Source organism: Plectropomus leopardus, chromosome 8, assembly GCF_008729295.1.
Source record: "Plectropomus leopardus isolate mb chromosome 8, YSFRI_Pleo_2.0, whole genome shotgun sequence".
NCBI classification, from domain to species: domain Eukaryota; kingdom Metazoa; phylum Chordata; class Actinopteri; order Perciformes; family Serranidae; genus Plectropomus; species Plectropomus leopardus.
Genome location: NC_056470.1, coordinates 33,037,388 through 33,047,829, shown reverse-complemented (window position 1 = coordinate 33,047,829; position 10,442 = coordinate 33,037,388). Strand labels below are relative to the sequence as shown.

The 10,442-nt window shown below is 35.0% G+C and overlaps 1 protein-coding gene and 1 long non-coding RNA gene across 2 annotated transcripts in view; one reads left to right on the top strand and one right to left on the bottom strand.

Moving 5' to 3' along the window:
• Positions 1-200: 200 nt before the first annotated feature.
• LOC121946739 lies at positions 201-8,119 on the bottom strand. Its single transcript, XR_006106038.1, has 4 exons — positions 8,046-8,119; positions 7,172-7,260; positions 6,800-6,886; positions 201-283 (listed from the first exon to the last, which is right to left on the bottom strand). It is a non-coding gene; the product is annotated as an uncharacterized LOC121946739 (long non-coding RNA).
• A 1,237-nt stretch (positions 8,120-9,356) lies between these two features.
• lima1a (LIM domain and actin binding 1a) overlaps positions 9,357-10,442 on the top strand; it is a 32,085-nt gene continuing 30,999 nt past the window's right edge. The window contains 1 exon segment of the mRNA XM_042492523.1: positions 9,357-9,454. The gene's annotated coding sequence lies outside the window, so the exon portion shown is untranslated.

The following is a 10,442-nucleotide window of genomic DNA, read 5'->3' as shown; positions in this document are numbered from 1 at the left end:
TCAGTAGACGTCTGTGGTAAGCTCATATTTGGCAGATCATTTCAGCTGATTTATGCCAGAGTCTAAAGGATGGACCTCTGTGGAGTCTGATGGTCTAACGTGCTGAATGCAGGGTGTGTTTCCCTTCGCACATGTATGAAATTCCTGCAAAGAGACATCTGAGGCTTGTTAAACACTCGTCCCACAAAAATGACTGACCTGCCTTTATGGTGTTTTTACCGCCAACAGCCTCCTCCGCCAACTCCTCTTTCATCTCTGCCCAGTTTCTATTTCTGTAGTAAACCTGAAAACAAAACAAAGACAGATGCACTCACAAACACGGTCATTCATACCACTGTTTAAGTATTTATACTACCGTCTATACTGTACAGTGTATACACCATCTTTATGTCATATTTCTTGCAGTTTATCACATACAAATTTACTCATACCGGTATTTCTACTACTGCCTATACTATATATATCTGATCTACATTATATACATCATATTTATATCTCCTGCTGTTTATTCCACACACTTTATGCACTTTATTGCTAACTTTTTGGTCATTTCTTACCAGGTTTCCCCATGCGTTTATTTATACCATGTTTTTGAAAAAAATAAAAGCCAATTTGCTCAGGTTAGAAATGGTTAAACAAAAAAAATGAATGACTTTTCAAAAACTTTCAATGATATTTACTTATGCCATGAGTTTTCCAGGACTAGGAAAATGTGATGGTGAAATCCCATGACTTTTCCAGGGTTTCCATGACTGTTGGAGCCTGTATTTAGATACACATGTCATATATATACACAGTTTCTGTATGTAAATCATGTTTTCATTGTGAAGTTGGGGAACCCACAAGAGATGGATTAAAAACCTGAGAGACAGCTGAAAATCCAGGCAGCAGACAGCAAGATATCCTTTATTTTAGTGTATATTTTGTGTCAAACTCCTGAAATGCTGACCATGGAGGCATGCCCCTTTAAACTGACAAACTTATTTATAATAAACTTTTTTTCCCGCTGGTCACGTCTGCAGAGCTTTTGAAAGGTTGGTGTACTTATGAAAATGTTTCCCGCGTGGTTTCATATCTGCCTCTGTGTAAATGTTCACCCAAGCGACCAACCGGACTAAATATAGTAATGAAGTGTGGAGCTGCAGGTCACACATACTTATGTAAGTATGAAGGTAGGCTGCCAGGTATGTGGAATGACACAGAGCACGAGCCAGCCATTGTCTGAACTGAAAATATCCCGAGCCATGGAAAATATGTTTAGCATTAATAGATATATTGATATTTTTATTTTGTGCTTGTTTTGGATAATTTCTTTGTTACTTCTTATTTGTTATTTCTTTGTAATTTCTTGCTATTTTGGGTCCATTTCTTGTTAATCTGCAAAAATAATTTAGGTTTAAATTATATAATTATATAAAGATTTAAAGTTAAAGTTTTTAATGCAGGGCGGTTACTTTTTACATTACTATTTCTACAGTCTAGTAATGCTACTTTCAGTTAAGTAAAAGTACTTCTTCCACAGCTGTCTGTGATGACAGCAGTTCAGGGCCGCAATAGATGATTATTTCCATCGTGGATTAATCGGAATATTATTTAATGTAAGAAAATTATGAAAAAAATTCTCAAAGCCCAAGCTGACATCTTCAAATGTGTTATTTTGTCGGACAAATGGTCCAAAATAAAAATAAATAAAACCCTAAAGAAACTAAACATAAAACATAAAAAAGTTTTATGTCAAAAACAGAAAATCCTAACATAATATGTTCAATATGTAGGATTTAGACGGATTATAATGACAGAAATGGAATATAATATTCATAATCCGTTTTCTACACCTTAGAATGAGCTGTTTATATCTAGATACACAGATAGGTACATAGATAGATAGATAGATAGATATAAAACACATACATGCATGAGGACAGTCTAATCTGTGCTTATTTCTGACATCTAGTGGCACAATAGCAACATTACACAAATCCACATAAATTTCTATTTTTGTTGCCACATCACCACCTGTTGGACTAAAGTATATATTTTTATAAACGATGCTGGTCCAAAGAATTACTGATAACTAAATATGCTAATGTAGAGTTATGTTTGGTGTTTTTATGAACAGCGCTGAGCATCACATTTCTATATAAATCCCAAATTAAAGCGATGGAGACAAACTACAGTGTTGGAAAGGAACCGAGAACATTTATTCATGTTTATTTGAGCACTGGATTTAACTTTGAAGTGCTTTATTTGAGTACTTCCATTTTTATTTTTATTTTTTTTATTCTACTTTCTGCTTCACTGCAATTTATTTTGGCATTCTTCACTCACTTTTCAGATTAAGATTTTACAAATGCAATGGTTGTTTTGTTAAATTATATTAGATACGCCAAACTTTTTGGTATTGTGATATCTAATAAAAAGCAGAGTTGGGGCTTGCCGTGTTTCTGAGGTCAATGTAACACTAGCAGTTTATTTAATAGCTGCACCAAAATGATACAATAAAACAGTTAAGATTAGAGAAAAAATCCAAATTTAAACATGGATTTGTGTATTAACTATCAGTCAGCAGCCAGATGCTGGTAAAATGTTCAAGTTGCAGCTAGAGCAAATATTCATTAAATTTCACAGCTCAGCTCAGTCTGGAAACAAAATTGTGACATTCAAACTGCAATTTTTCATCCCACAGTCGTCAAAGCATAAAAATGCATTGTAATATTTCTGGGTGTCATTCTGGGCTTTTGCATTGGAATTTGTAATTTTTACTATTTTCCACTCGGTGGCGTCATTTTTATTTTTATTTTTTTATTACCATGTTTGTTATATGGAGAAAATACATGCTATTTACACTGAGTGCACCGTCACAGTCAGTGCTGATGCAAATCACTGACATATTGCAGGCTGTGATAACAAAAAATTAAAAATAAATCTACCATGCGTGTACAATATTGTGAATAATTCATTTTTTTGTGCTGTTTTGTTGTGGGTTTTTTTTTTGTTTGTTTTTTTCATCTGAAAACATAGTGGCGTTTTGACAAGAACTCCAGGATTTCGTCTTCAACTTTTAACTTTCAAACACTGAACAATAAGTTTTTAAAATGTAACACCTTTTTATTTAAATTTGGTGTAATGAGGGTCACGTCTTTTTACGTCACTTAGGGAGGCTCAAGGAAAAATATTTGTAGCTTTAGGAAAAGTAAATAAATAAATCACCCGCCTCCTCAGATAAATAAAGAACAGTCCCTAAAGCAAGACTTTTTTTCTGCTGCCAGCAGGTGGCTCTTTGCCGTGGTAACGACTCTATTTTCTTTTCTTTTTTTTGGGTAACTCATAAATGCATATTCTTGTACTTCCACTGCTTTGACATTTAAACGTCCGTGTATTAGAACCACATAATTATTTTATCTTTCATGCATTTGAATCAGCTGTAAGTTTCCCGCCAATCTCTGACCGCAGAACAGTTTAGTAAGAGTATTAACACGCCTCCTTTCGGCTGGACGATAACTCCTAAAAGCGAAGGAGTCCCTGACGATCTACCTGTGGCAGCTCAGGTGAGTGCGAGCCCTGACGAAATACAGCTTCTGCAGAAATGAAGTAATTGTGTGTAAAAGAAGCAAACATGCATTGACAAGATGGTTCATAGCTCAGCGCCGTCATGTCGAGACATTTCTTTTCTTTTTTTTGGGTAACTCATAAATGCATATTCTTGTACTTCCACTGCTTTGACATTTAAACGTCCGTGTATTAGAACCACATAATTATTTTATCTTTCATGCATTTGAATCAGCTGTAAGTTTCCCGCCAATCTCTGACCGCAGAACAGTTTAGTAAGAGTATTAACACGCCTCCTTTCGGCTGGACGATAACTCCTAAAAGCGAAGGAGTCCCTGACGATCTACCTGTGGCAGCTCAGGTGAGTGCGAGCCCTGACGAAATACAGCTTCTGCAGAAATGAAGTAATTGTGTGTAAAAGAAGCAAACATGCGTTGACAAGATGGTTCATAGCTCAGCGCCGTCATGTCGAGACAAGCAGGTGAGTCAGAGTTCACCTGAACTCCACCTGTCTCAGTGTGGGACACCACCTGTCCGCTGTTTGCTCTCTCCTGTAATGCTCTCCTGCTCATTTTTACAGCTATCAAATCCCAAAAACAAGTGACATCATGTGCCGATTTCTCCTCTTACATCAAAAAACAAACAAACACTGCTGCTAACTTCTAACACTGTCCCCTCAGATAAAACGCTCAAATGCTGAATTTTGAGCAAAGTGGCTTGATTTTTTTTTTAAAAAAAAACATCCGAGGAAGGCAATGAGCAACCACAGAAGAAATTATTAAAAATTTACCCTAAAATAAGTAAAAAAAAAAAAAAAAGTGAATGGTTGCAAAAAATTACCTGAAAATGAGCAAGAACAGAAATGTAAAAACAACAAACAAGGAAATTACCTGATAAAAAGTGTTAAAATAAACACACACACACACACACACATATATATACTGTGTATATACACGTGTACAGTTGAAATGCATCTCATCATGAAGCTTGTAATGTTCAGTTTCTGCTGACATTATCTTAAATATGTTAATTTATTTCTCTGTTAATATTAAGTTCATAATTAAAGGTGGTGTTGTACAATAAGAACATTATATTGAGATATATTTATAATGTTTTTCTTCTCTCTATTTAACACCTTTCAGTGTCAACAAAACATAATAATCATCATAAGAAGTTACGTCTCCACTAACTGCACAGCTGTGTGTGTGTGTGTGTGTGTGTGTGTGTGTGTGTGTGTGTGTGTGTGTGTGTATCTATATATTATTACAATTATTATTATTATTATTTTTTTTTTAATTTTACTTTAGATTTTAATTTTCAATTTTTCATTTTCTTTTTAAAAACGAAGTTTCGAGTTGTTTTCTTGTCATATTTTACCTGCTTTTTTTGCTCATTTGCCTTTTTAAAAAAAATGTTTTTCAAAAGACATCAAACACGTTTCTAAGGGTTGGATGCTGGAGAAATGCGTCTGCAGCACAAGAGAACTTATGCTGATATAGTTGTCAAAGGGTTAACAGGAAGATAGTTACTCTTGCATAACTCCCTGGCAGCTTTTATCAGTTTGACGCTTTGATTGTGTTTGTAGAGGCTCACAGAGCTGCTGGTGGGGCATTAGACTGTTTTTAAAGCGGACTGCAGTGATTTAGTGTCATAAAGCAGCAGAGCCTGAGAGTCTCTAATATCACTTCCTCCCTGACTCCGAATCTCAGAAAACCCCGATGACATCACCTTTTTAGACAACTTTTGATTATTGGTGCTTCCTGTGACTCATAAACTGATGCTGATGTGTAAACTTTAGATACTACATCACGGAGCAGGTATTTCAAAAGTCGTCTTTTTGTTGAAATTTAACCGAGATGCAGAAGTTAGATGATAAAAATCAACAAAGAGGAGAGCAGGATCGGACAGATTCAAAGATTAATGACTGTGTGGGAAGATTTCATGAGTCTGTATCTTTGTTTTGGATGATTTTTCGTACCTGTCAGCAGATTATCTGAGCTGAATCAGGCTCCTGTGTGTGAACACGACAGAGGACTCATCCTTTCTCTTTCCCGATGACTCTGTGAGTCACGGCACAGATCAGCGTCTATGTCGACGATGACGTCATATCTGATGATGAGTGTGCGCCTGCACGCTCAGCGTGTATTGATCTGTCCTGCTGCATCGTCATGACGATAATGTAACTGGCTCATAAAGAATAACGGAGGTTACGGGCTTCGTGTGTGTCGTTGTGTACAGACATTATTATTATTTGTGGGATTCAACTAAGTGCATTTACTTAAGTATTTAAGTACAAGTTTGAGGTAGTTTTACACAGTTTTTATGATACTTTACACCTCTACTTAATTTAGGAGGCAAATACTGTACTTTTTACTTCACTGTATTTATTTTAATGGTATTGTTTTTTAAATTATCTCTACCTTTAACAGCTGAATCATTAAAGTGATAAACACACGAGAGCATCATTAATTATATAATATAAAATAATCTGGGAGAACTTTTACTTTTACTTTTGGCACAATAACTACATTTCTTAAAGTTTTTAATGCAGGATAGTTACTTTTTACAGTTGTATTTCTGCTTTCAGCGGTTCAGGGCTGCAATAGATTATTGTTTCCATTGTGGATTAATTGAAATATTATTAAATGTGAGAAAATTATGAAAATGTCTGTTTCTCAAAGCCCAAACTGACATCTTCAAATGTCTTATTTTGTCAAAAATGGTCCAAAATAAACAGAAAAAAACAGTTTACCATCATTTATGTTAAAAAACAGAAAATCCTCACATATGTCCAATATGTAGGATTTAGGCGGATTATAATGGAATATAATACTCATAATCCGTTTTCTTTACCTTAGAATGAGCTGTTTATATCTAGATAGATAGATACTTTTATTTTGTGCTTATTTTGGGGTAATTTGATTGTTACTTTTTACTAATTTCTTGATAATTTGGAGCCATTTCTTGTTAAACTGCAAAACTAATTTAGATTTACTGTCTCTAAACTGTTCACCCTCCTCATCGCCTCTTTAAATGTTTTAAATGTTTGAGGCTGAAAGAGAAAGAAAAAGTTTCTCCCTGTTTCACCCTCCCACGCCTCCAAGCCAAAAACACGCTGAAAATGAAACCAGCTTCGAGTTTTCATCTTGAAATTCTCAGAAATGGGTGCAGTTGTTTGGGGTTTTTTTAAGGTGGAATGAAGCAGGCCCCTCTGTGCAGCCGTCATGTGTTTGGGATTAGACTGACTCACCGTTAACGTGACACTGATGGGGCCGAAGTCTTCAGGGCCACCACAGAGCTGAGGTCTCATTATCCCAGAGGGCCTCGCTGTAACCACCTCAAACAGGCCGAGAAGAGGGAGAACAGAAGAAGAATTTGTTTAAAGATGATGAATAACATCTGTGTTTGGGACTACATCAATAAGTAATCAGAAAACCTGTGAATTTTCAAGCAAAAATAACAAATATTTGATGGTTTTGGCTTTCCATGTGTGAGACTTTGCTGCTTAAAACTGATAAAAACACTAAATAAAGTAGTTTCATGGGCAAAAACATTGTTTTTTTTTCTAACTACAGTGGCTGAAGCAAAAAACGTGACAACATGAAATCAGGAACGTCCCTACCTGGAGCCAGTGTTTGGTGTGTCCTTTCTGGGCTACTGTAGAAACACGGTGATGCAACATGGCGATATCCGTATATGAGGAGCAGCTCCCTATGTAGACACAGTGACTCTTATTTTAGCTGATTACACATGAAAGAAAATAAACATATTCATTATATTCCGTTCCTACTTAAATACATATATAAATCTGACACGTCGGACCTTTAAAATGATGAAAACGTTAGTGCATCAATAATTATAATACAATATATTATGTTAAATTAATGAGTACTTTAACCATTTGAAACCGAGAAGGAGGGACTATGAGTAATTTGACAAGAAATGACCAAAAATATTGCCAAGTAACTACCTAAAAATTACCTGGAAATTTGCAAAAAATAGAGAAAAAATAAAAATGGAAATGACCCGACCCCCGAAGGAAGCACAAAAACAGATTTCTTTTTTTAAATCTATACATAATTGTAAATACATATTTATAATAATTATAAATACCATATTCAATCATTTTCCTTAAAAAAAAATCTAATAATTTTCTCTTTTTGTGTATTTTTTTCCAGTTAATTTTTCCTTATCACCTTTTAATGATTTCTTGTAATTTTCAGGACAGTTTCAGTTTCAGTTTTCAAAATAAATCAAACCAATCTGCTCGTGTTTCAAAGCCTCCGAAGTGTGTGAAAGATGCTTTGAGGTACTTTTACTTTAGCAAATTTTTCAAAGCATGACTTTTACGTAAAACCGCGTTTTTTTACACTGTAGTTTTACTATTTTACTTTAGTAAAAGAGCTAAATACTTCCCCCACTACTGCTCTCTGTTTCGATATTCTCCATACGTTCAATAAAAGGACCTGAAATGGTTTCAGAGAGCGAATGTTTACCTTTAATAACGTTGGTAATCTCTGTCAGAGGTGGAGTTATGGATAGATCTTTAATCCAGCGGCTGAACTTTGAACTGGTCTTCCTCCAGCAGAGAGTGAGATAATCGCTCCTTCTGCAGACAGTAAACAAAGATCTGAAGCAGCAATATCTTTTAATGAGCAGTATGAGCGAGAGGAGCCATCACCCGAAACCTGCCGCAGAGCACGCGTCTGTGCTGTCGCTTTAACATGTCGTTTTAATCTCGTTTTCATGGAGACAAAGTGACATTTAATGTTACTGAATAGATTTTAAGCAACAATGAGTTGACGTAATTTATTTCATTATGTTCAGTTTTATCCAGATATTTAGTGAGATTGTATCAACTTCAACCAGATAATTAGTAAATATACGTCAATTTAACGCAGATATTTAGTAAATATACATGCATTTCCACCAAATATTTAGTAAATCTAAACTGGTTTTGCTCATATGTTTGGTAAATCTAAATAACTTAACTTCGCTAAGATATTTGGAAAATCAAAATTAACTTTGCTCAGATATTTAATAAATAAATTAACTTTGCTCAGGTATTTAGAAAATCTAAATTGGTTTATCTCAGACATTTAGTAATCGGGAATTAATTTTGCAACTTAACAAGAAACGGACCAAAACTAGCAAGAAAATAGTAAAAAAAGTTACAAGAAAATTACCTGAATTTTTTTTTTTTTTAAATATATAATGATAATAATAATAATAATAATAATAATAATAATAATAATAATAATAATAATAATAATAATAATAATAATAATAATAATAATAATAATAATAATAAGTACATAAAAATAAAACAAAAAACAAGAAAATGACATAAAGAAAGTGATAAAAAAAGTAGTTTTAAATTTTTTTGCTGTAACTTAATTTTAAATTCACAATCAAAAGGATTATAACTTTATTTTCCTGGAGATTTTCCCCTCATTTCTTTTATCATATGTAATAATCCCCCCGTCCAGCTAATTTTTAAATAATTTCCTGGTCACTTTTACTAAGTTTTTGCAGTGTGACATTTCTTAACCACTGGTCACATTTTTATTTGTATTTTACGGTGTACGCTTGTTAGACGGTTAACTTTTTAATAAACGTTTTATCTTTTAAGCAGCATCTGACTGTCTCTCCCTCCTCCGTGCAGCGCAGTCATCCAGGATCCTGAATGAGTCACATCCTCTCGCGTCCTGACCTTGTGAGAAAGTAGGCAGTCGGTCATCAGCGGTTCAGTCAACTTCCAGGAATCCAGCGTGGGATCCCCCTCCCCCCTCAGTCCTCCCCCGCTGCCTGTCCGCCCTGCTGGCTGCTCGCCTCACATACCTCAGGCTGCTCGGCGCTCACACTGATTGGACGGGGAGGGAGAGCTCGTACCTGCCAGGTGGAGGTGAGTCCTGCTTCTTTCATTGGCCGGCGGGAGTTAAATGGGACCGGTGGGAACTCCTCCTACTTCCCTGTCTGCTCAAAAGCAGCTGAGGAGAGAAAAAGAGAAGGAAATATTCAAGTAGCGGACGTCTAAACACACACACACACACACACATCAGGGAGTAAAACAGCTGTAAAGTCTCAGGTAGGCGGCTTTAAAACGTCTCTTTTTTTACTTGATGAAGCAGAAAAATGTCAGTTAAGATGTTTTTTTAAACCATGTGTTTCTTTGTGTTTGACTTTTTTTCCTAATGCTTTTAAAATTACAAATCAGACGTCAAAGCTTCTTGTTTTAACCTCATTGGGTTAATAGTTGATGATATTTTGGCTCCTTTTATTGCCTTTGATGCTTGACTTTAACACTTTGCATGAGTCTGCATCAGTTTTACATGCTGCTTTGTTTGTAATCTAAACTTTGGAGACCTGAACTGTCGTCCGACAGACTCGCTCAGTCATCATTCATTCGTTTTTGACCTGATGGGAGACAGTTTCTGATCCTCAGTGAGGTGAGGGTGCCAGTTTGTAGCGCGCTGACAAATAATTCTAATAATCGATTATTGTTTTAGGTCATTTATGAAGCAAAACTGAAAAACTGCCTCTCAAATGTGATGATTTCTTTGTTTTTCTGTCATTTTAAACTGAAAATATTTGAGTTTGGGTTTTTTTTTTTGGGACAAAAAGAGGACATGCGGCATTTAAACTATTTTCTATCATACAATGCATTGAAAAAATAATCAACTGATTAACTGATTATCAAAGTAATTGTATTAATCATCTGATAAGAGACTGATCTTGATTAGAGAGCAACAGTTTCCAAATTCTCGTAGAAATAAACAAGCAAAGTCCTGTGAAAATTGTTCTCAAAAAGGACAAAACTTGGCTGATTTTGGACTTTAATATGAAAGAATTTGCTGATTCTTGTCTTTAAATTGTAGAAAATTAAATATATT